Genomic DNA, 26,037 nt, shown 5'->3' with positions numbered 1-26,037 from the left:
TTAATGCCGACTGGATTGTATTTTACTGCTAACCGGCAGCAAACAGACGGATTCGGCCTTATCGGTATCTCATCAGCATCTCGATGCACCAACGTCGCTTTGAAGCTGGTTGCTGACAGTGAGAGGTCACAGACCCAGCCGGTGCACGTCTTTGAAATAGTTACTTCACAGGTAATGAAATCACACGTTCCATGGACATCGTTGCAATAATGCGATGGTGTGGTCTGATCCACTGTTTTCCATAGTGCCAGCGTGAAATTAACGTAAGCATCACCGTTCACCTGAATTTCTATTTGAGCGTGCCCGACACATCAGTCGGCTAACACCTCGGAGCGCTTTTCATTTCAGTGTAAGAGTCAGGAAAATCATGGAAGCGGAACTATGATGGAGTGACACAGAAGTGGGTAAAGGTTCAACGTGAGCGCACGGCTGGCTGGACAAACACACACGTATGTTCTGTGTACACACACAAAGGGTCAGCTGTGGTGTGTGGTGATGATTATATCGAGTCTGCGTCATGCAATTTACGACTTCCCACCATCGAAACTGAATTCCGATGGAATTCCGGATCTCCAAGTCACTTCCTTCTGTGTACTCGCACCTGCCGCACACACACGCAGCCCACGCTGTGTGAGGGTGAACCACAGGCATGCTTCTAATGCTTCGTGTACTGTTCTGTTATTTGAGGACGCAGCATTTGTCTGCAGTGTGGCTGGCTTAGAGCTCTCTCATACAAACACTCTAAAATCCCGAGTGCAGATAGATAAGATGGATGGGAGGCATAGGTGGGGGTTAGCCTGTTGAGTCACAGATAGTATGATGACACTTTGAGTAGTGTTGCACTATGAATGATAGCACACAGGCATGAGGCGCCGTAGAGCCAGAGAGGCTGAAGGGGAAAGGAGTGAGCGGAGCGAGGACGCAGTGTGAGTGTTGGCGCTGTGTATGACTTATTGTTCTGTCTGTACTTTCCAGGTTTACACAGCTTGTTTTCATGTAATTAGGCCACTGAAAACTCTAAATTCTGATTAACTTTCTTTCCCTGTGTGGATCAAGTACTTGGATCTTTTGCTTGAGTAGGAGTAACATCATATCCTAAAAATATGTTCTAGTATTATCACCATCAAAAGACACCAAAATAATGGCTGATATGTAGAATGACCCCCTTTCACATTTGTGTATGTTTTATTATAGTTGTTGATAGATTCACATGTTCATCACTTAAGCTGTGACTGAGGTATTATTACACCTTGATTGTATGTGGACACACCCACTCCAGGGGGAGCTACTGAAAATAGGCCATGAGTACAGTGTGTTTGGCTTAGGCCGGATTGAGTCACGCAGTTGGGATCAGTTTCCTCCGACCCAGGACTCCCAGTTTGAAGTCTCGTCTTTCACACTGTAAACGTCTGATGTTTTCCTATCCCAGAATTCATAGCGCAGCCCAGCCAATTCCAGTTTCCAACAATGGCGGCAGCTACTTGTTTTAATATTACTCTTATTATTCTTTCTGGGTCACAAAATAAACTTTTAACATATTTTCAGAATGTAGCTGTGTAAACTTCAAATATCTCCTCGGTTTATCAAGACATCACATATTTGCAAAAGTGCTCCGACCTTTTCGGAGACGTCTGTTACCCACTAGCTCGATAGCTAGCCGGGAGCTCGAGGGTCTCTAGAGCCGGCGAGAACAGCGAACTCCTGGCATGTCGTTTTCTGACCCCCGTGGTCTTTGGCTACTTAGGTTAAACATGATTTATAAGTCACTTACACTTACTCATAACTTTAAAATGTTATTGTTTGGCTTTTTTTTAGTATTTTATTTGTTCCTGAGTAAATCGGTTTGGCTGAGATTAAAGTTAGTTTTCACGCAGCTGAATAAACGTCAAACAGAAAACTGATTATCAGAAGTGTGAGATGCTCCAGAACTTACTCCGGTGTCCTGTTATATTTTAGATAGCAAGGAGCAGACGGCTGAGTTTATTAAACTTCACCAAAACAATCTGCAAATGTCATTAAAAGTTTAATAAACTATCATCTTGTCTTTATTTTTAGTGAGCACCTTAAACACTTAAAGCTGTAAGCTAATGATAGTTATATAAGAGCAGATGCTGCTGGTGCAAGAAGCGCTGCGCTTCACGTCCAATGATCTGATTAGTCGACTATCAAAATAATCGTTTGTGGCAGCCCTGATGTCCAGGCTGTTGTGACACCATCACATGGTGGATCACACTCGCTAACTCTTTATACAAAGATTGTGGTTCATTAACAGAAACACTCTGGAGGCAGACAGAGTATGGTACGGGCTGCATTAATGTACCGAGCCGCAGAAGGCTTCAGTGTTTTGTGCACCCACCATCCACCCAGCAGCTCCTTCTGCAGGTTCTTATGCTGATCTCCAGTCACGCATTTCATTCATGTTAAAGAGTTGCCTTCAAACATCATCCACTTGTCTTTCTTCTAAAGGAAAGCAGAGACATGGCTCAGATTTGAACTTTTGCCCTCACTCTCAGCCATATGGCCCGCTCATCCCGGTGAGCTAAACCAATGCTTTGTAATGTAACTGATAGAAACCAAATTTGGAGACGATGCTTGTTTTGTACATAAGTGGAGGATGAAACAGCTAAATGGCTGTTCTGGAAGTTTTTCCGTTTCAAACTGAGATCCGGTTTTCCTTGTGGAGGTCGTGTGCGTGTAGTCGGCGGTGCAGTGAAGAAGTTCTGCCTATTTTGCGCCGTTTCATTCCACCTCCTTACGTCTCGCAGCATTTTCTCTCCCCTCCTGGAGCCTGGAGTCTGTGAATGACTGGGTGTGGCACTGCTGTGTCTTTGCCCTGCAGTGCAACAACATCCCATTCAGGGGAACTTTATCCCCGCCTACAGGGGAAGGCGATTGGCAGCTTTACGTCTTCATCCTGTTCTTCCATTTTGTTTGTGCTCTCCGGTACGTGTGCATGTGTGGACACAGCCTCATTCCATCAGAAGGTGAATCTCTGCGGGAGTTAAAGCAGAGTTCAGCCTCATTAGTGAGAAACCCGCTCATCGCTCAGGCCACACGTGTGCACGCGCTCTCTTCCCTCTGTTTCAGACACACACTCTTATTGAGGTCTGACCCAGCCGTGTGTGTTTGTAGTCATGGATCATGCTCTCTAATTGGAGACACAGCATATGTGCTCCTGCTCTCACCTTCTCCTTGTACCAGCCACCAGCTGTGTTTATGTTTACTGCTGTGGCCCAGATACTCCTGGAGACAGAAAGCTGTGGCTGGGACACACATTTGGAACTGGATGTCAGGCACGAGACCCAACTGAGTGAACATGTAACAAAAAGTGTTTCTGTGCTTCTGTTAGCTAAAGCTGGTCTTCCCTCATCATCAGTATTATCCACTCTGCCCCTAACACTGGAATTGTTCCTTCTGTCACTCCAGTTCTCAAAAAGCCTGCTGCAGATCCCAATCATTTTGAATATCAAACCTCCCCTTTATTTTGAAAATCCTTGAGAAAGTTGTTGCCTCCCAGCTTCACTCATACCTCAGTGAATCATCTCTACCAACAGTTTCCGCCCCGATCACAGTACAGAAACTGCTTTGTTAAGGATCACTAATAACCTCATCCTGCTTGATCTTAGCGTTTGATATTCATAACACCCTCCTGAGCAGATTAGCATCCACTGGCATTAGTCACACCCCCCTTGCCTGGTTCACCTCATATCTCTCAGACCGCACTCAGTTTATCCAACTTCAATCACACTCTTCAAGTCTCTATCCTGTTTCTGCTGGTGTGCCCCAGGGTTCAGTATCAGGGCCTCTTTTATTCGTTATCTACAGTGGGGCAAAAAAGTATTTAGTCAGCCACCGATTGTGCAAGTTCCCCCACCTAAAATGATGACAGAGGTCAGTAATTTGCACCAGAGGTACACTTCAACTGTGAGAGACAGAATGTGAAAAAAAAATGCATGAATCCACATGGTAGGATTTGTAAAGAATTTATTGGTAAATCAGGGTGGAAAATAAGTATTTGGTCAATAACAAAAATACAACTCAATACTTTGTAACATAACCTTTGTTGGCAATAACAGAGGTCAAACGTTTACTATAGGTCTTTACCAGGTTTGCACACACAGTAGCTGGTATTTTGGCCCATTCCTCCATGCAGATCTTCTCGAGAGCAGTGATGTTTTGGGGCTGTCGCCGAGCAACACGGACTTTCAACTCCCGCCACAGATTTTCTATGGGGTTGAGGTCTGGAGACTGGCTAGGCCACTCCAGGACTTTCAAATGCTTCTTACGGAGCCACTCCTTTGTTGCCCGGGCGGTGTGTTTTGGATCATTGTCATGTTGGAAGACCCAGCCTCGTTTCATCTTCAAAGTTCTCACTGATGGAAGGAGGTTTTGGCTCAAAATCTCACGATACATGGCCCCATTCATTCTGTCCTTAACACGGATCAGTCGTCCTGTCCCCTTGGCAGAAAAACAGCCCCATAGCATGATGTTTCCACCCCCATGCTTCACAGTAGGTATGGTGTTCTTGGGATGCAACTCGGTATTCTTCTTCCTCCAAACACGACGAGTTGAGTTTATACCAAAAAGTTCTACTTTGGTTTCATCTGACCACATGACATTCTCCCAATCCTCTGCTGTATCATCCATGTGCTCTCTGGCAAACTTCAGACGGGCCTGGACATGCACTGGCTTCAGGAGCGGAACACGTCTGGCACTGCGGGATTTGATTCCCTGCCGTTGTAGTGTGTTACTGATGGTGACCTTTGTTACTTTGGTCCCAGCTCTCTGCAGGTCATTCACCAGGTCCCCCCGTGTGGTTCTGGGATCTTTGCTCACCGTTCTCATGATCATTTTGACCCCACGGGATGAGATCTTGCGTGGAGCCCCAGATCGAGGGAGATTATCAGTGGTCTTGTATGTCTTCCATTTTCTGATGATTGCTCCCACAGTTGATTTTTTCACACCAAGCTGCTTGCCTATTGTAGATTCACTCTTCCCAGTCTGGTGCAGGTCTACAATACTTTTCCTGGTGTCCTTCGAAAGCTCTTTGGTCTTGGCCATGGCGGAGTTTGGAGTCTGACTGTTTGAGGCTGTGGACAGGTGTCTTTTATACAGATGATGAGTTCAAACAGGTGCCATTCATACAGGTAACGAGTGGGGGACAGAAAAGCTTCTTACAGAAGACGTTACAGGTCTGTGAGAGCCAGAGATTTTCCTTGTTTGAGGTGACCAAATACTTATTTTCCACCCTGATTTACGAATAAATTCTTTACAAATCCTACCATGTGGATTCATGGATTTTTTTTTCACATTCTGTCTCTCACAGTTGAAGTGTACCTCTGGTGCAAATTACTGACCTCTGTCATCATTTTAAGTGGGGGAACTTGCACAATCGGTGGCTGACTAAATACTTTTTTGCCCCACTGTATATTCCAAAAATATAATATCAATTGTCATTGTTATGCTGATGACACCCAGCTCTACATTTCCTCCTAACCTAATTCATCCCTCCCACTTACCTCCCTCTCTAACTGTCTTATGGAGATCAGATCTTGGTTCTTTCTCAAACTTAACAGTAATAAGGCAGAAGTCTTACTCGTTGGCACGGCCTCTACCTTAACCAGATCTCACAGTTTCTGCATTAATATTGTCATATTTGACAGTACTCTCTCATTCCAGTCTCACATTAATTACATAACCCGGTCTGCATCACTTACATAACATTAGCCGACTTCGTCCCTTCTTTACTCCCCATGCTGCTGCCGTCCTCGTCCAGTCTTATTACTTCCCGGATTGATTATTGCAACTCCCTCCTATTTGGTCTCCCCAGTAAGTCCGTCCATAAACTTCAGCTTCTTCAGGATCCTGCAGCTCGGGTCATAACTCGGACTCCCATTAGAGACCAGATAAGTCACAGCTCCAAACCTACTTGTTTAAACTGGCTTACTCACTTTAATACAGATTTTACTTGTTGTCAGTTTTAATCTATTGTAATCGACAGTTTCTTTTCTCTTTGTAAGGTGACCTTAGAAAGACACTCTTCAATAAAATGTATTATTATTATTATTTCCTTCTTACCTTCTTTAGCAGGTTGGACGGATAATGCTGAACCACAATTCACAGCAACACACTCTTTGACTGTTTCCATAAACATAAGCATGACCAACAAGGGATGCAGCTCATGGAAATGTTTTTTCATTGCATGCCATGACCCATACCTTAAAGTCACTTTATAGGTGAACTGTGAACATTACCTTTTTGTAATAACATGTGCTCTGTATGAAGTGGTTGCTGTGTGGGACAAAAAACAAATCCATAAAAGCTGTTATGAGTTACAGCAGTCGCTCGTTTATCGCAGGAGTTACGTTCTAAAAACAACCCGCGATAAGTGAAATCCGCAAAGTAGCCAACTTTATTTTTTACAATTATTATAGATGTTTTAAGGCTGTAAAACCCCTCACGACACACTTTACACACTTTTGTTAGACAGGCATGAACATTTTCACACTTTTCTGTCTTGTTTAAACTCTCAAAGTTCAAACCTTGTAGAAAATGAGTCCAGTATTACAGAAAGAAACCAAAGGAACCCGCAGGTGATGACGTTTCATCAACACTGTTGTTTGTTGGGGGAAAAACTTACAAACATGCAGTGCAGCACTTCAGAGTCACACTGCTAGGATCGAAGATTTATGTACAGTACACAAGCTGAACGCTTCTGTGCTGTACAGCAGACACGGCACGAGACTGACGGTGGTCTACAGCCAATCAGGACGCAGAACACAATGTGCTGGGAATAAAAACATGCAAAATTGCACAAAAAAAATCAGCGAAACAGCGAGGCCGCAAAGGTGAACCGCGTTATAGCGAGGGAGCGGCGTATATCAAAGTGAGTTCAGGATAAGCACACCATCAGTTGCTGTGTTGATGTGTTGGCTGCTCTCAGGATGATCTGTAACTTACTTCAGTCACAGAAAGTCAGAAAGTTACACTACAACCTCCAACTACAAGTCTCATTCACCCAGTCCCACACACACACACACACACACACACACACACACACACACACACACACACACACACACACACACACACACACACTTTAGTGGATGCAGCCTGGGTCCAGGCTCAAGGATATTTCGGCATCCAGGCCGGACTTTGTATCAGGGATTGATCCTCTTCTGCTCCACCAGAGCCACAGCAGCTCCAACTATAAATTTGGAGTTATGGTCTGTGCTGCGTGTTGCTGTCATTCACCATGAGCACGACCCGTGTCACCACCATCACACCATCCAATAGCCCAGTGTCCTGTAAGAGCTGCAGTTGCCTTGTGAGTTCTCCTTGGCGCCTTTCCTCGGGACGTTTTCCATCGAGGTTAAAGGAACGTGATAAGAGAAAGAGAAGGTCATTTTAGGCACTAACCTGGTGACTACATTACAGTAGAATTAGACTCTCCTACATCAAAAGACAAGTATTTGTTTAGCAAAGATGGGGAACTTGCCAGGTTGCTGTTTGCAGAGCGACAGCTAGATTACTTTGGAGAGGTTGCAGTTGTGTTTTTGAGCAATGCTGTGGATGTAGTTCTGGCTGAATTTCACTATTTACATGAGAAAAGGCAAAAACAAACAAAAAACACTTAAGGTGATATATTGGATTTTGTGTCTGTTTCATTGATATTTGTCTGCAACACTGAAACCCTGTGACAATGGTAAGGTGTCGGGTCAGAATCAGCTGTAGAAGTGGGATTTGTGTCTGTAACAGTTCATACCAAGTCAAACTGGTGTCCTGACCATGACCTCTGACCTGCATGTAGTCAAAGTGTAGTGATGTGAGTGGAGATGTGCCTGGTACCCGACAGAGAGGTTATGTGGCCCATATCCGCTTTCCCACAATTCCCTATGTGTACAGAAAGGATTGCGGCGATTTGGGGGGGGGCGCTCTTTGCCTCTGGCATTGCCATGGAGACGGCGACTCTTTTCATGGAGTCCCTCGACTGCTTTCATTCTCCTGCTGTTTACCATTCAGTTCATATGTTGGAGACTAACGGAGCACAAGAGGAACTGGGAGTTATTTGACTACTACAGAGCTAAAGGGGGTTTGTGTGTGGTCCCGCTGTGTGTAGCTCTACAGGCTGAGCACGCCGCCAACGCTGCCGGGATCATGGCTTCAGTTCCCCGTGCAGTCCCATACAGTATGTGAGGGGGAAGCCATTTCTCCTGTTATTCCCCAGCATTGCTGGGATTCTGTCCAGCTGCTTGGATAGAGAACACAAGTATATAACACACTATAAATCACAGTCATAGTGTGCATCCTGGAGGAAATGCTGACAGCCAGACTGAAAGGGAGGGAGGGAGGGAAAGTGAGCTTTTCATGTGGGTGTGCTTCTTACTCACATTTGTCTCACTCTTTTCAGGGAGATACACCCATTTTTGTAGGACAAGAGACACACACAGAAGGAGAGAGTAGCGGGAACTGTAAATCCGTCACTATCAGGACACAGCGAGAGCCAGGAATCACACTCGAAGCTGCTCAGTTAGAGGATGGCGTCACATGGGGCCAGCACACACAGTGTGGGTGTTTTGGGGATTTAAAGGAGGCGGTTACCGCATTCTGAAGAAAAAGGAGGCTTGTAACTAAACACTAAAGGGTCACCTGCTGTACACGCAGAAGAGATGGTGAGTGACCTGCACTACAGCAGCTTGATGCTGATTTGATGTCATTAATGCTCGGCTTGTTCACAGTGCCCGTGGAGGTGGGTGTGTGTGAGCGCGCTGCACTGCCCCATGCACTCACCTCGCCTGGGTTTGTTTACCTGCCTGCGTGCCTACCTCCATGAACTCACGTCAGTGGAAAGTAACAGGATCCACTGCTATGACCCAGCCCAGCCATAAACAATTAACCCGCCACGTCTCTGTAATGCTCTGCTGTCAATGCCAGGTAGGCAGCACAGGGAGAGAGGCTGTCGAGCAGGGTTGTGTTAGTGTGCGTGTCAGCGTGCGTGTCAGCGTGCGTGTCAGCGTGCGTGTCGGGTAGAGCGGAGAAGTGAAAGTCCAGGAGTCTTGATGAGAAACGCAGGTAGGGAGTCAGACGCGTCCTGGTGTGTCTTTTTCCTCCTCCTGGGACGAGTCCATCGGAGCTGCTATGCTTTTGGAGAGTTAGACTGACATCTTGTTGTACGTGAATCTCACCGTTTTTCTTCTAAATCTGTGACATCACAACCATAAATCTTGAATTCTGACTTTCTTGTAATATAATCCTATGTACAAACCCTAAAGACACAACAACTGAGGTGTCATTTCTGAGCAGTAACTTCAATTCTTGGGTGTCAAATGACTGAAACTTGGATGGAAGCAGTGCTATTGTCCTTCCATGTTATTCAATTAATGAGGGAATTTCCACTTGTCAGCTGAGTGACCTCATAGCTCTCTGATGTTTTATCTGCCCAGCCTCCTCTCACTTTACCTGCTTAGCCTGGTAAAAGTGAGAAATCACTGCTTGTTTTCACCAACCACAGCAAAATCTGACACCTGACCATTCATTTGGTTCAAAGGAGCGCCCTAAGACAGGAGCCAGAGGTGTGACACGAGGCGGCCTTTCATCATTTCCTGCTGGGCGGGGACCGGCAGCGACCGAGCGCTTTGTTTGACTTGGAAGTATCAGCTGAGAGGCTGTGTCACAGAGGGGCGTGTCTCTGTGCTGGTCAAGCGTCTGATAGTCTGTAGCTGTGATCTCATCCTGCTGTACTCATGTGTGGTCCTGGTGGTGCTTTGGGTCAAAGCGCTTTTCAAGTGGTTGATGAGGAACATGGAACCGTTTCGCTGGTTCTTGTGCGGCTCCTTGCTCATGTCCTGTTTTGCTTGTCCACAGGCCAGTCCTGTAAGCAGCCTGACTAATGGCCACGGGCCGTCCCTTAGATCAGACGCGAGTATGTGTCACAGTCAAAAGCAGATGAATAACTTGTGATCTGCAGTGTTTCTTACTCTCCTTCATAGGGCTGCTCGATATAACGATATATATCAGATGACGATACAAAAACATCTATCGTTTCATTTCACGCTGTCGTTTGTTTCGTGGTGTCGCAAAGTAAACTGTTTACGGCAATATGTTTTCATGGTTCTGATGTCACTGTAGTGGTTATATTCATTTCTTCTTTCTCTTATATTTAATATAACCACACTACGGACGGACAAGCGCCTGTTTTTATGCGTTGTCGTTAGCAACAACGACGGTAAAACCATCGCGTGTCTGCTTGTTTAATTTCCACATAAACCTTTCACAATAAAGCTCAAGATCCTGTTCAGACTTTTCAAAATAAACGGAATCACGTGAAAGAGCAGAGTATTTACGGATGAGAAGTAAAAAAGAGCCGCCAGGTGCTAAAAAATAAACCTTAGACTCAAACGTTAGAACAGGCTTCTCCCCGCAGCACGCCGTGTAAGAAATACTCACAAAGAAAACGGCGCCGTTACAACTTATGTCTAAAAATGTATCGTTTCATGCATCGGTTAAAACACTCGACTCCAGCTACACGACGTCCAGCAGGAAACACTTCACGCAGGTCGAGCTGCCCGAGATTCACAGAATTTACAGAAAATGTTACATTTTTGTGATTTATATCGTTATCGGACGATAGATGTCTGATATCGGGAGATGAGATTTTGGTCATATCGCACAGCCCTACTTCTTCATCTCTGCAATGACACTTTTCTGTGGCAGGTGTATTGACTCTGTTTTTCTACCCTGGCAGAAGCTGAAGAAGACCAGAGCAGAGAGGCTGTGATGTAACTACAGCATTGGACTCAGTAAGTTATATAATGTTTCTGATACAGCACACTGTATATTTGTTGCATAACGCTGAGCTCTCTCTCAGGTTGACAGTAAATATATAAACACGATGTACACGAACTGTCCTTGGTCTCAGACAGCAGAGCTGTCGTACAATACTTCAGTGCTGTTAATGATTCTACTTAGTCCTCGTTTATATTCTTTGTTTATTTATTGATCGCAGCCATATTCCTCTTTAGTGTGAGTCTTGTTTGCCAAAGTGTTTAGAATCATAGAAACCTTTGAGTCATCAAATTAGTTTCAGCTGCACGTTAAAGTTCTAGCTAGGCTTTTCTTAGGCGTCTCTTACCAAGCAGCGTACTCCCCCTCCCCTCACAGTCCTCAGCCTTTGTATTACTGGAGGTTTCTTCCTGTTAAAAGGGAGTTTTTCCTTCCCACTCTCGCCAAATGCTTGCTCTTAGGAGGTGGTCTGATTATTTGGGGCTTTTCTTTGTATTATTGTTTTTACGTTACAGTGAAGCACCTTGATCTGACTCATTGGTGCTATATTTACAAAAAAACAGGGAAAAAGAAAATGAAGAAAGCAGCAGCGCTACAGAGACACAGGGAGAACATACAAACGCCACACCAACACAACACTAATATTTTATTAACATAAATTAGAAGTGCAGCACGGGGGGGTGTGGATGGTTGTCTGTGTCAGCCCTGCGACAGACTGGCGACCTTTCCACCCTGCCTCTCACCCTAACACAGCTGGGATAGGCTCCAGGCTCATGGTTCCTTCTTCGCTAGAACACAAGTCCTTCTTCTTTTATTTACACACCCTTTGTGTCTTAAATTAGCCACAGCCTGATGCTTCCTCAAATACACTTTTGCAAGAAAGTGAAATGAAGCTACAGCCTAATGCATGTGTAATTTTTCTGAGTCAGCATGACAGATGTACAGTTTGTTGCTGGCAGAACGCCTACAAAGATTTCTCAATATAACTCTGTCTCCTGGTGTCTTTCTCCGTGCTTTGTTCTAGTTTCATTATTAGGGCTAAGCATGTCAGTCATCCAGTAATTTCACACTTTCAGTATTATTCAGCCATTTATAGGAATAATTTCACACGAGTTTGCATGTGTTTGCCAGCGAGCTGTCTAAGTGAAGTGCATGGACTGTGACCTTCCAAAAGCCTTCAGAAACATTCAGGCTCTTCAGTAGTCAGGCACATACAAGGAGATGAGAATGCAGTCACTGTGTCAACTTCTAATGCTTAATTTTTGCCTACATGTACCATTGACTGCATAAACGCCGGTTAAAAAGGGACGCATTACGTTCATTGGTGTGCTTTAGCATTGTTCAGGCCTACACTTAAATGTTAACAGCTGGTTTTGACATCTTCTACAACATAAAAAACACAATTGAACCAATCAGTATAGAAAAAACTAAAACAGTGTTTTTCTAGATTTGTTGTTTGCACTGACTTTGATGTAACTAAATAGTAACAGTTTTTTCATTGGATAGTTATGGTGACCCTTAACTAGCTTCATCTATGATGAGTAATGACATGATAATGTAAATGGTAATGGAAAGCATACCACTGCTTCCTGCTGTGGGGGGAATCTGAATGTGATGGAGCTGTGGGGGCATTATTTGTAAGAAGCAACCGGAGTAATGGAGACATGGTGCTACGATTCCACCTGCTGCCAGCGCACACTTTGTTCGCACAGCCTGGACTGTCATGTATCCTTGGCTGCTACCTGTAATTGCACAGGACGCTTTGTGTCAGGTTCAAATAAAGGTGTTGCCATGATAGTGACTGCCCATTGGCCGGTACAGTCCAGGTCACACCAGACTAATCGAAAAGGCACCAGAATGTAAAATAGCTTCTCAAGTGAAACTCTGAGTGGGCCTTGATTACGCTTCATTTCCAAGTCAAATCTGAGAGTCCTGACAGTAAGAGCACTCAGCACTGAAGATGGTGAACACAGTCATGCATATTGTCTGTTCACATCCACACACACAGCACCACTTGTGTTCTTAAAACATCTTTTATACGCATGGCTGTGTATGCGCTCATCATCAGCGTTTTGCACTAAATAATGGGTTTCTACATGCCCGCAGTCGTTGGTTGATGGATCACTTATTGGTGATCACTGAGCCGTATGTCTGTTTTTAACCCCTACAGTAGCCTGAACAGTTGTCAGTTCACTGTTTCAGTCCTAATCATGTAGGAATAGTAACTGCGAAATATTATATACAATTTGAAATTCTTTGAAGCACAGCGTGTTGTGCAGCCGTTTGTTATCGATTAATGAATATGTGCTGAACGCTGCCCGCTCCTCACGATCGGGCCTTTGGAACAGAACTTTGCTCTGGCCTGATTCTCACATGATGAATTCTGACATAAACGACATCCCGTCCTTATTGATGTGAGTCCAACAGTTATTAAAATGCAGGCGTAGTTGGCAGTGCTGCTCATGGGAGTGGTTTGCTGTCTCTGAGAAACATTTCTGTGTCTTTAGCTGCTGAACGTTCCACCACACAAACAAAACTGCAGATGTTGTTCGTGTGCCGTTTGCTGCTGGAAGTGGTGGTGCATCTGAAAGCGCAGCTGGAAACCCAGTGCATGGGTCCAAAACCCAACTCATGAGCTGAAAGAGTCTAAAACTGCAAAAATAGTTCAGTCAGAACAGAATGCATGTCACTGGGAGGGTGACATTTGACGGAAGTGATCTGAAGGACTGTGAAGAGGTTTCAAGTTCTCAATCAGAGCTTAAGCGATCTGTTTTAAACTGATACCAGTATTTGGTGATTTAAGTCAAATCTATCGGCCGATTTTTGATTGATTTTTTCTTTTTCTTTTTTTCGACTGGTTGATTGGAAACATTTAAGTGCAACAAACATACAAAGAATCAGGAACTCTGAACGGGGCAAACACATTTTCCTACCACTGTAACACTGGTGCTTTCACAGGGACAGCACACAGCTCAGGATGTGTTTACTGAGCGTGCTGGCTAAAGGGAAGTTCTAGTTTTATCAGTGTTGTCCTCACCCTGCAGGCGGGAGGGCCTCATGGACACGCAGGCTTTGAATGCGATAAAGTTTGAAATTGATAACATCGCTGTATCAGCAAAAGTCTCTGATGAGTTTGAGATCAAGCTTTCTAAAACTCTTGTGTATATGATAACTCGAGAACAAGGCGATGTAGGAATCTCAAACTGACACCACACGTGAGCCGGAGTACCCGGGGAGAACCACGCAAACACGGGGAGAACATGCAAACTCCACACAGACCTCATCATGGTATCTAATGGAAGTCAGGCTCTCTGAAATGCCACACCACGCCATTACTGACCCGCTGCCAAACCGGTCATGCACCAACATCTTGGTGTTCTCTGGCAAACATCCTGCATGGTGTTGGACTGTAAGCACAACCGCCACCCGTGGTCGTCGGGCCCTCAGGCCACCCTCATGGAGTCTGTTTTGACCGTTTGAGCAGACACATGCACATTTGTGGCCTGCTGGAGGTCATTTTGGAGAGCTCTCGCTCCTCCTGTTCCTCCTTGCACATAGGCGGAGGTAGCGGTCCTGCTGCTGGGTTGTTGCCCTCCAACAGCCTCCTCCACGTCTTCTGATGTACTGGCCTGTCTCCTGGTAGTGCCTTCATGCCCTGGACACTGACAGACAAAGCAAACCTTCTTGCCAGAGCTCGCATTGATGTGCCATCCTGGATGAGCTGCACTACCTGAGCCACTTGTGTGGGTTGTAGACTCTGTCTAACGCTACCGCTAGAGAGAAATCACTGCCAGCATTCAAACATCGGCCAGAAAGCTGAGATACTGAGAAACGGTCTGTGGTCACCACCCGCAGAACCACTCCTTTATTAGGGACGTCCTGCTAATTGCCTATGATTTCCACCTGTTGTCTGTTCCATTTGCACAACATCATGTGACACTGATTGTTGCTTCCTAAGTGGACAGTTTGACTTACATTGTTTTGTCTAAGTGTTCCCTTTATTTTTGTGAGCAGTGTAGTTTGTCAGAGGACTCCTTTGACCGGCTGCTGTTTCCTCCCATGCAGTAACATCTCAGCCCCACCGGCGTTTGGTTTAGACAACCTCCACAAACCTGTGTTTGCTTTTACAGCCTGTCTGATCATCTAAATATTAATGACTTTTTAATCCCATGTGACTTTGCACAATGTCCTTGTAGCTCCTCTCTCCAGCTAAAATCAACACCCGCAATCGAGTTGTAGAGTAATACTATAGTGAGGTCAATGTACACGTGGTGCTTGAAGTCCAAACATGTTGTGAATGGTTTTAGAGTATGTAGGAGGCGGAGCTTTGCTTCCTTGTTTGTTTAAGGCAGCCAAATTCCAACAGCTCTCATTTTGTCAGTAGATAATCAAAGGAAACCGCAGGAAGTGACTCTATGAAAAGTCAAGTGATGGCATCTAAAAGCCAACAGAACCTCAGTTCATGGAAATCTGAATAAAGAAATCTAAACAAGTCTCAACAGGGCAGTTTGGACAGATCTGCCCCTCATCTTAGCTGGTCTCAGGAAAAAAAGGAAGCACGTAGGTGTGGACCCATCCATCACGCTTTTCTAAGGTTCAGTGACAGCTTATTAAAAACTTTCCATAACCTGTTTACAAGCCGAGTTGAAAATCCAGGCGAATTAATAATACAAATAATACATTCACAGATCCCAGTGTGTATAAAGAGAGATATCGAGCGCTGAACTTCTGCCAACTCTTTTTGAAAAAGGACTCTTCATTTGCACACAGACTGTTTACACTCTTGCCAGCAGACCTTGGCGTGAATCTTTCACTAGCTGTCAGTTCACCTACAGTTTCTAACAGAACAGCCACAAACAGATATGAGGAGGTGCATGTGAAAGCACGGGATATTTAGTTTCAGATGAGGAGCTTTTGGAAAAGGCGATGTGTCGGCAGGCGGGGGATTCCGGGAATGTACGAGCTCTTACTGTAAACGTGACGCTCGTTTTTAGGAAGCTACCCTGGACCAGAGCCAGGGAACTTTGAAGTGCTGGTTAGAGCTTTTGCTGACTAATTCAGTGTGTGAGCGTCCGCAGCCTGAGAACATCCATCACACCGCTGCTGTGTGTCTGCCGGGCAGCGAGGCCCGAGTGTTCGAGCTGCGTCATGAGCCGCTCTTGGCACCACATCGCCATTGTGTGTGTGTGTGTGTGTGTGTGTGTGTGTGTGTGTGTGTGTGTGTGTGTGTACGGGGTCTTACTATACTGGTGGGGACAAACAGCTCCTGTGGGACGGAGATTTCAGACTGTGGTTTGAGTGTCAGGGTTACAATTGGGCTGTGGTTAGGGAAAGCATTATGTCAGTGAGATGTCCCCACAAGGACAGCAACACCCGACGTGTGTGTGTGAACAGGGATGAGTCGGTGCTGTTTTCCACAGTCAGCCCCACCAGCCCCTCCCCCCGCCCGCTCTCTGAGGACTGAAAGCCGTTCTTTTAAACACAGACATCAGATTATTTTCCCGATTCGATACCACATCAGCCTCTCCGTGCTTCTGTACATCCATTTGATATGAGGCTCTGACATCACTTCCTTCATGCTTGCTTTCTTCCTGGAATCTTAAAAAGGCCTGTTTTCCAGTGAAGTTCACGTCTATGAGCTTGCTGCTATTTTTACCCCCCCTTTAAACTGGCCTGTTAGGATTGTTTATCTGTGTCCTGGGAGGAAGGCCTCCATGCCAGGACAGCCCGGCTGGCGGCGACGGCGCTGGGAGTGGTCTGAAGCAGTGATCCCTTCCCAGAACTACGGCCAACCAAAGCCAGCTGTTAGAAATTCTCTAGAAGGAGAAGTTATTGTTTTGTCCCGTCTCCCTTCCAGAATAGAAAATGGGTTGAGTTCAGGAACTCCGAGGTTTCTCTTGTGATGTGGGCTTCAACAGAATCTGCTGAGGGTAACATCCATGGGAGTCTGGACTCTTTAACTTTGCACCAGTGTCATCATATTGGATGATTTCTTTCTCTCAGATACATGAAACAAACAGATTTTCCTCACATGTGTTATCTACTCATTGATGCTGTGGGTGACCCTGCTCCAATCAGCTGGTTGTTCCAAACTGGAAGCTGCAGTTTTCCATCTATCATATATAGAAGCTCTGACTGGTGCAGCATTAACCCTTTAAAGCTGATCAGAGCAGCACACTCCGTTTTGCGTAACTATTTTTAAATCCCTGTAGAACCTGAACCGTGTAAGCTAGCGCAATAAATTTTTTTGCATATGAAACCGGAGGAGTTGTACTTACATCTTATGCCATCAGCTTGTCCTCGGTCACGGTTTCCTTCCACATAAAGCTTTGCAAAAACTGCATAAAAAGCTCTTGCAGGAACAAAAACATAATATTCCAGAAACACGCTTTGCCGATCCCATCAGCTGTTCGTAACACTTCCCACAGTGAAACAGACGTCAGCGCGAACGATCGCATGTCCGCCATTTCCTGCCCGAAACTGGAAGTGACGTCATTTTCACGGAAAATGTAGTTTTTTACTTGTAGGCCTTAAAAGCCTATACTGGTGTTTTTATAAGTCATGTTTGACTTTATGCTTTTCTGAATAGTTGCTGGGATGCTTAGAACTCGAATTGCACTGCTGGAAATAGTTTATTTTGATGCACCTGCTGTTTTCTTTGCAAATTTGCATCATAGGATTGTTTTTTTGTTTTTCCTGCAGTATATAAAAATTGGTGTATCTCCAAAATAAAACTATGAAGACACTCAAAATAAATTTCCTGTTGTTGTAAACTATTTTTTGCAACTTTTTTGTATTTAAAGTTTTGAGGGATAAACCTCTTAAATTTCTCCAAGTAGAAGTATATGTAAAAAAAAACAAAAACGATTTTCTAATTTTTTGTAGTTTATTGCACTTTTTTGCAATTTATGTCGTTACTATGGACTTAATGCAGACATATTATTAAAATGTGGGCTATAACAGTTGTATTGATGTATAGCAACTTGAAATGCTCCCTAAAATGGCACTACAGCATGTAAAAATATAAAGTAAGCTCTGGCGGCCTTGGTTCTATAGTAGGTCTTAAAGGGCTAAGACAAGCAGTTATGACACCTTTGAGTTTGTCTCCACTGTAGCTAATGACAACATCTCCGGGAGCCAACATCACGATGCAATGCACTCCAGCTAACTTCAGTGGACTCTGGGGGTTGGGCTAATAGTAATTTATTTCATTTCATTTTTAATTTATACCTGCCGATCAGCTGACACTCACAGGAAAAAAACAGGAAGTCTCCTGTTGCAAAAAAAAATCAGTATACCATCTTACAAACTCAGCTGTCACATGTTTGTCCTCCGGATTTACAACATGGATTGAAATTGAAAACCTGTTCATAAAGTCCCAGGATAGAGTCACCTGAGGCTCCAGTAAAACAGACTAGTCTGTGTGTGGTACTGTGAGCCACACTACGCTCCTCCCCTGAGATTGATGCTCCAACACTCCATCACCATCACCTCCATCAGAGTAGCTCTCCTCACTGGGGCTCGTGCCCACATCCCTCTGGGCTTTTACTCTGCACGACCCCCACCTGAACCGCGCCACTGACGCACATTAATACACACGGTAACCCGGGGCCGTACGCTCCATACAGCATGAACTGCTTTATGGTAATGTCATTGGTGAGAGAAATGCCTGTGCCCTGACATTTATCCATTAATTCAGATGTTGTGTAACAGCAGTAAAGGGTATGATAAGTTTTGCGTTTGTCATATTGTGGTATAGTTTGCATTGAAGATGGCAGACATGATACTGACCTTAGACTAAAAATCTACTTTTTTTCTATTGTTTCTTTGTGGAAGAGGCTTTTCTGATGATGATAAAGTTGAACCAAATAGTGAGTAAACTATTGTTGCAAACAGTGGTTCATATTTGGTTTGAATGCAGTCAGTAACCATCTATGGTGGACTATGGATGTTGTCAGTAATTAGCTGTGGAGGCCTCCATCGTTCCTGAGGATTGGTGACACAGTCAGAAGGTTTGTGTCCTAGCTAACATGCTAGCTAACGTGCTAGCTAATGTGCTAGCTAACGTGCTAGCTAGCGCGCTAAAACCACATGAGATCTTTACATTGTGGTTTTTTCTCCCCCTGCTAAATGTTTCACTCTCAACTTACAGGAAACAAAAGAAAAAACTCATAATGGCAGCATGTTAGTCCTCTTCAGGGAATCTCTCCTGGATAGTATTATTGGGCTAATCAATAATGGCAGTTAAACAGTGACTGTGCAGTGATTCATCGCCTGTAAATGCATACACTGAATCTGCTGGCCTTTGCCTGTTCGTGTCAGTGTCAGACCACGCTAATTTTCCTGGAAACAGCTGAACAGTAAGATGGCTCACAGGGGGGAGGTTTGTTGACGGGAAGGGAAGATCAGTGTCGGGTCGGCGGTTCTGAGGTACTGGATCTGTCTGACAGGCTGCCTGCTAGAGGAGTAGGCCGCTGGGAGAGTTTCAAGCAGACACAAAAGCAGAGGGTGATTAATGGTTTTCAATACCACATGTCAAACTATGTAGTCATTCTCTGTTGCAGGAATAATTGAGGGGTTTCATTCAATACAACTACACTGCATACCTCCTTCAGGAAACAGATACCAAACGACTCACGGACCAATACCGGTCCATGGCCCGGGGGTTGGGGACGGCTGGTGTAGAGCGCTCGCAGCGCGGCTGCTAGATTGTGTTTCCTAACATCTACTAATAGTTTATAGACACTGTTTGGTTTTTGTTGGAATTTCCAAATCTGTGTTAATGTAACTGGATTCTTAATTGCGATGAAATGTGAGTAATTAACATATTTCGTCATTTGGAGAAATTATAACTTTGTCCCCAAACTGCTCAAAGTGAGCGCTCACGTCAGAGATCAGAGATGGGCAGTGTTACTGTAATCTGATTCCTTTTTTTGAGTAACGAGTAAAGTAAGGGATTACTATTGTAAAAAAGGTAATTAGATTACCGTTACTTTCCCGTAGGAACGCTGCGTTACTGCGTTACTAAAATTTTGATTCTTTTGCAAGAGTGTCTCATGACAGTGACGTAAGCAAGTGCGACGTTAGTGACAACAGCTGTGTGCAGATCAACAATGGATCATATATCGAGTGCGGAGAGAGTATGAGCGTGCAGTGTTTAAAGCGTGGAAGTACTGACCTTACTTTGAGTTTGATTCCATAAAAAGTGACAAAAACATTAGTGTCCACTGTGCGTGGGAAGAAAACTTCTTTTTACAGCGAAAAAAACCCCTAAACTTCCAACAAGCACCGAGTAGCTACGACGTAATGGGAAACTCACAGAGAAACTCACGGATTCTTCCACTGACCGCGGCACACCTGCACCAGGGTAACCCTCCGCCTACCCCACTCCTGCTTTACAGGTGAAAATAGAGCAACAGGACCGCTGAGTCTTTGATTTTATTTATGTTCTGCTGTGTTTTACTTGCATCTATTTGAAAGACTGAGTGTAAACACAAAAAATATTTTATTTTATGTGCTGGAATGTGCAGAAAATAGGTTTAAATGTTAAACTAATTTCTTCCAGTCAGAGAATGTTGCAGATAATTAAATTTTTACTTGATGCATAAAGTTAAAAGATTAAAACTAATAAAACAAGTTAAAAAAAGAGACTTTTCCATTTGATTACATTTTGTATGATGAATTATGCAGAAAAAGTAGAATTGGGCTGAAAGATCTATCGCTCTATCACCTCTTCAGGTTGTAAATCGTGTTTTTAAAAAGTAACTAAGTAATTAATTACTTTTGAAAATAAGTAATCAGTAAAGTAACGGGATTACTTTTGGGGGGAAGTAATCAGTAATTAGTTACTGATTACTTTTTTCAAGTTCCTTGACCAACACTGCCTCTGATATCCGTATTTCTGATCCTGTCCATCCGGGTCACTCCCAGTGAAGTGGGTCGGTGGTTCGATCCCTGTGTCCTGTACATCCATCTATCCAAGTATCCTTGGGCACATTTTTCCCGAGGTACGCGTGAGAGTGTTACGTTAAAAGTGCTTAGGCATGTGTGTGAATGGGTGAATGAGGCGTGTAGTTAAGAGTGCTTAACGTATGTAGAACAGTGCTCCATAAGTACCAGTCCCATCCACAAAGACACAGAGCCACTCTGATGTTCTCTGTACTCGTCCCTCAACACTCTCAACGTAAACATCACATCTGTGGAGGTCTTTCACGCATGAAGCCATACCACTGCTCACTGATCGCCACCTCTCTTCTTAACCTTGCTTTCCCGTAGCTTCACGGTGTGGCTCATGAACCTCTGTGGTTGCTTCACTTCTGCACTTCACCCTTGTTCTTGAAAATAGGTACCATTAAACCTTTTCTGCTTCCCTCATACACTCCTCATCTGGTTAGAAAGTCCACTGCCCTGTCTCCTGCACATCTCCACACTTCCACAGGTCAACTCTTCATTCTCTTGATACTTCACTTCCTCCGTACTAATCCTGCACTTCCAGTACTACTGCTGTACTTTCCCAGTCATCTGGTAATTCTTCCCTACTATCCTGTCTCGTCTCATCTCCACTGGAATTCTTCCTTCTTCAACTTTAACCAGTTAATGCCTCTGCCTTCACTTGCATCTTCTTGATTTCCAAAGTTTTCATGACCTGATATTGCTCCCAGGTTGCATAGCATGCAGTCCACCTCTTAGCGACTTGCTCATTTCTCTTGTGCCACCTTATGTTCCTCCTAGTTCATCACAGCCATTTGCAAATTCCAGTATCGTCTGTCCTTCTGTATTTCTCTCCATAACAGCATTCCTATCCAACGCCTCCTCATTACCCCTGTAGCTGTGACTGCTCCTTCACATCAGGACCAACATGGGACACTTTCAAAATCTAAAAACTCTCTTTTACTCCTCAGCTTTTAAATCAGAGACTTTTGATTATCTTAAGTGTGCAGCACGTTGGTCATCAGTGGTTGTTTTTAATGTGCTATAAATGAATTTGACTTGACTGTCCCCCTCACCGTTTAAGTGTGCTCCAGTCACTACTCTGCCCCGGGGGCACATCACTGAACCTCCTCCAGAAGGTGATCCAACCTGTGGGGCATGTGCACGGACAACATCTGCCCTTTGACTCCCAGTTTGAAGTTTCATGACTGAGGAAAGAGCGCAGCCTTGGTTTCTATATGTGAATGTGGTGCTTTGATTGTTGCACATTATGCAGCTGGCTGGTGAACTGCACTGTAAAAGCCATGAAGGTTGATGTGCTTATGCGAGGGCGTTGTTTGCATTTGGTTGTTTATGTGCGTGTGAAGTAAAAGCAGACGCCACAGTCAGCATCGGCTCATTTCTCTAAGAGGCTGCAAGATGTCGCTGCAATCTCTCAAGGTGAAGCTGCTTTCATACGCGCACCGCACGAGTGGATGCTATTTTGCTTTTCAGCGAATCCGAGGCCGCAGAACAAACACATCTCCATCTCTTTATCGGCGACTCACCCACACATACGCGCTCACTCTCCAGTTCTCACCTAAAGGTGTGTGGTGATGCAGCTTGTGGCAGGTGGTGCACACAGCGGTGCCGCAGTGTGACTAATAGTTGTTGCTAAATGGCGTGAACATCCTGTGCATCTGTTTGATGAATCTTCCTCCTTCCCGTGCTCGCCTTCCATCCCTCCCTCCGGCTGTCCATCCAATTATACGTCCCTGTCTCCAAGTTAACCACAGGTCATGTGAAATAGCACACGACTCAGAAGAAAGCCCACTGATCAGCAAAGTGGAGTGTTCTACGTGACTCAGCAGGAGTGACACGCAGGACAAGAATATAAGCTTACATAAAATAATCGTCACCACTTCACATCATTCCTGTCTATATTTGCAGGCGCAGATGGGAGCAGACGGACGGACGGAACGAGGATGACATCACTGTTACCCGTGGGAGCCTGGGCCTGTCATTCTTGGTGTCACTTCCTGGGAGAGAATAGAACAGGAAGCCAGCGCGAGAGCCGACAACGAGCGCTCCCCTCACCTCCACAAGGAAGCCTTTTTCCCCCGAGAGCAAAATGTGTGTCTGCTTGTGTCCCTCGCTCACTCCTGCATTCATCGCGCAGAGGGCTGGTGCTGGTTCAGAATTTGTGTAAGCCCTGATTGTTTTCATTTCCTTTGAGCTCAGTTCTGAGCCTTTTGCAACAAATCCTTTGAAGAGCTTGTTATTTTACACGTCAACGGTAGTTAAAATAAGTCAGAGTGGTGACTTTATGGGTACGGATGCAGTAAGCTGTGCCTCTGCAGGCTTTATTTTGCTGCCCTGGGTCAGCAGTGTTTGGAGGAGGGTGGATTTACAAACGTGGAGGCCACTGTGACGTCACCTGATGGTGTTGGACTCTGGGTCGGGGTGAGGCTCGGTCCCTTGGCCGGTGCCACACTCTGCTTCTATGCTGGAGCTTTCCCATATTGGACAAAAGGGTCGAGTGAAAATTGGTTAGCTGCATGTGTAGCTTGCAGGGCTCTATCCATAATTTCTGATCAGTCCTTTTCCTGAATGGTGTAAGCCTCAGATATTTGTCAGGTAACTCTGTTTAACTCCAAAAGGCTCCAAAAGGAAAAGTCCAGTTTGACTCTGCACAGAGCCCTCAGTTAAACCCTCAACATCCACTCATGTTACCAGATCAACAGTTATTCATATGGCTATTTGTTGATATTGTGTTACTGTTGTAAAATGCAGGGACGTGGCTGCAGCTCAGAAACTGCAGCGAGTCATCAGGAAGATCGAAGAGCTTCTCTTCCTGTTGAAGTGTTCTCTTAAGATGATGGCTGAAATAAGTTAGTAAGCTTTGTTGAAATGCCAGCTCATCGTGAGCTTTGGTTTGCTTTTTTAATCATGAGGCTTTGTGATGATTCATGTCTGTGTTAAGGTGCTAACGTGGCTGATTCAGAGCTGCTAATGAGTAGACGTGTTGTTCTACTTGTCTTCATGCTCTAAAACGCTGCATCCAACTGAGCGACTCAAATGCAGCCTGCTTAATGCGTACACAGCATCTTTGTACTATTCATCACTGTGCAGGCATACAAAGCAGGCACACGTCCTGCTACCTGAATAGTTTTTACACAAATCCTGAACTCACCCATATGGAAAAGATATATATAAATCTTATAAAGTTTGTATCTGTCTTGTGTGAAACTTGTATGAAAAGCATACAAGAGTGAAAACAGATATAAGATCCCTTGAAAAATTATATTCAAAACATTCAATGAAACTTGAATGTTTTGGATACTTATTGTATGAAAGTAATGAGAAAGTGGCCACTTTCACGAGTAATCACATATAAGTTTTTACTATTTCTTTTCCATATGGGCAGACAGGACGCGCTGTGGTTCAGGCTCTGCAGGCTCTGGTGAGTCTGTGTTTAAAGGATGGAAAGATGACTGCGACGCAAAAATGAAATTAAAAATGTTCGCGTTTCGGTCCCTACTGTGGATTTACTTCTGCCCTTTGACCTCTCTAACCAACACAAGTGCATCAAAGCTGAGCCCTCCCTTTGAGGACCCGCACGGTGTTATAGATGCAATGTCGCCCTCTTGTGTGTGAATTTAAAATTGCAGGATTCAGGCTGAGTTTTTAAATAGTATGCAAAACACTGTCTGGTGAACGTCAGCACTAACATCGGATGTAGGCCGCTGTTAGTTGACTCCGCCCTCCAAAGCCCCACCTTTCTGCAGCGCCGACAGCGTAAAGACTTTGTAGCCTGGACACACCTCTGATCATCTGACACCCATCTTCCAAACACCTGGAGGGCCGCTGGGACAATGATGTACTGTTAGATTTGTTGTCATGACGACCTAGTTGGTTATGTAAGCACTGGGCTCTGGTTCCCACAAACAGTGGTGCACGCAGATCTCTGTGCTGTGACACTAGAAACCACACACACGGTCACAGTTTGTCCGTCCCTCCAGCTGCTCACGTGTCACCCTGCAGTGTCTACAACGAGCCATTTAACCCTCAGCGATGAGCCGTAACCCTGTGCCAGCAGCACGTGTGCTTCAGGTGAGGCCTGTGGCCGACTCGGGGCAGAGACTTTGTTGCAGTCTAACGTCAAGAATTTGGGTGGCACAGTTTCTTTCCAGTAATTCAGCAAATTTGTCTCAGTTCCCTCCAAAACTGAAGTGAGCTCGCTGGTTTTCTTGGATTTTTGCTGATTTCTTGAGCTTGGCCACACTTTCTCTGATTGGCTGTTAGCTTCACAACTCCTCCAGTCTGTATGTTGAGATGTCATGTGTGCGACAGGCACAGTACTTTGACTAATAAGTGCTATAGCGATCCTCTGTGTAACCTCGATTTAATCCAAAGATTTCGTGACCCTAAAGCAGACTCACATTTACCAGCTTCTCTGTTGCTCGGGTGCTTCTCTTCACACGCTCTGTCTCTGTGGCAACAGCCTGGAAATGCTTCTGCTGTGGACCCACAACAATGAATGTGTGTAGAGGTACCCATGTGTCCGTCTGTACTGATGGAGCTGATGTGTCTGTGGTGCAGCATAACTTAAGCAGCAAGGAAGGTGATAAGTAAATAGCATTAGCAGACAATTGAAGTTCTTTTTAAGCATACTTTATTGCTAGCATCTCCCTTTTACCATAAAACAATCAATCAGGCATGCAAAAATCCCACTGGCTTTATACAAGACTTTGCCCACACCTGACCTCGTTAGCCCCTACCATTGAACAAAATAGGTCAAACCAAATAATACAATTCTAAACAAAGAACAGGAATAAAGTCATGCATGAAACTGACAAACTCATTTACTCAACTAAATGGTTTGTAAAGTAAAACACTGCATACAATATAACTCAAAAGGCTACTTTAAAGAAAACAAACAATACTATACAAAATGAAAACCCTCCATTTGGTTACACACAGTGATGCAATCATTGACCTCATGACCCTATATAAACAGGAAGTAGTGGGCGGCCCTTCCCATACACCCGTCTCACATACAGGACCTGAATGCACAACATGGACACCATGGTAAGTATAACCAAAGCAACATAAAGAAACATAATTTACTAGACATGTGCCTGTAAACAGAAGAAAATTCAGATGATCTGATGGTTAGTAGTGTTTGCTTTAAAACACATGGATGGATGTAAAGAATGTAACTACTGCTACCACAAACAAAACCCGGGATATTGTGTGTTAAGAGAAGTTACACCAGCACTGTCTAAATTAAAGCATTATGGCTGACTGTAAAATAACAGAACACAGAATAACAATATACGCAAG

At 44.6% G+C, this 26,037-nt stretch overlaps 1 long non-coding RNA gene across 3 annotated transcripts in view; it reads left to right on the top strand.

The window, feature by feature from the left end:
- The window catches only part of LOC101481724 (uncharacterized), a 59,574-nt gene that overhangs the window by 31,076 nt on the left and 2,461 nt on the right, over window positions 1-26,037 (top strand). For 2 of the 3 annotated variants that reach the window (XR_191746.5, XR_013093989.1), the window contains exons 3-4: window positions 10,745-10,799; window positions 22,642-26,037. The exon at window positions 22,642-26,037 is cut by the window's right edge and continues 1,841 nt beyond it. This is a non-coding gene — a long non-coding RNA (uncharacterized LOC101481724). The remainder of the gene's footprint in view (window positions 1-10,744; window positions 10,800-22,641) is intronic. The other variant, XR_013093988.1, reaches the window with a different exon arrangement.

Source organism: Maylandia zebra, linkage group LG17 (assembly GCF_041146795.1).
Source record: "Maylandia zebra isolate NMK-2024a linkage group LG17, Mzebra_GT3a, whole genome shotgun sequence".
Lineage (NCBI taxonomy): Eukaryota > Metazoa > Chordata > Actinopteri > Cichliformes > Cichlidae > Maylandia > Maylandia zebra.
Note: the sequence above shows the minus strand (reverse complement) of the source record. Positions and strands in the feature narration are given on the sequence as shown.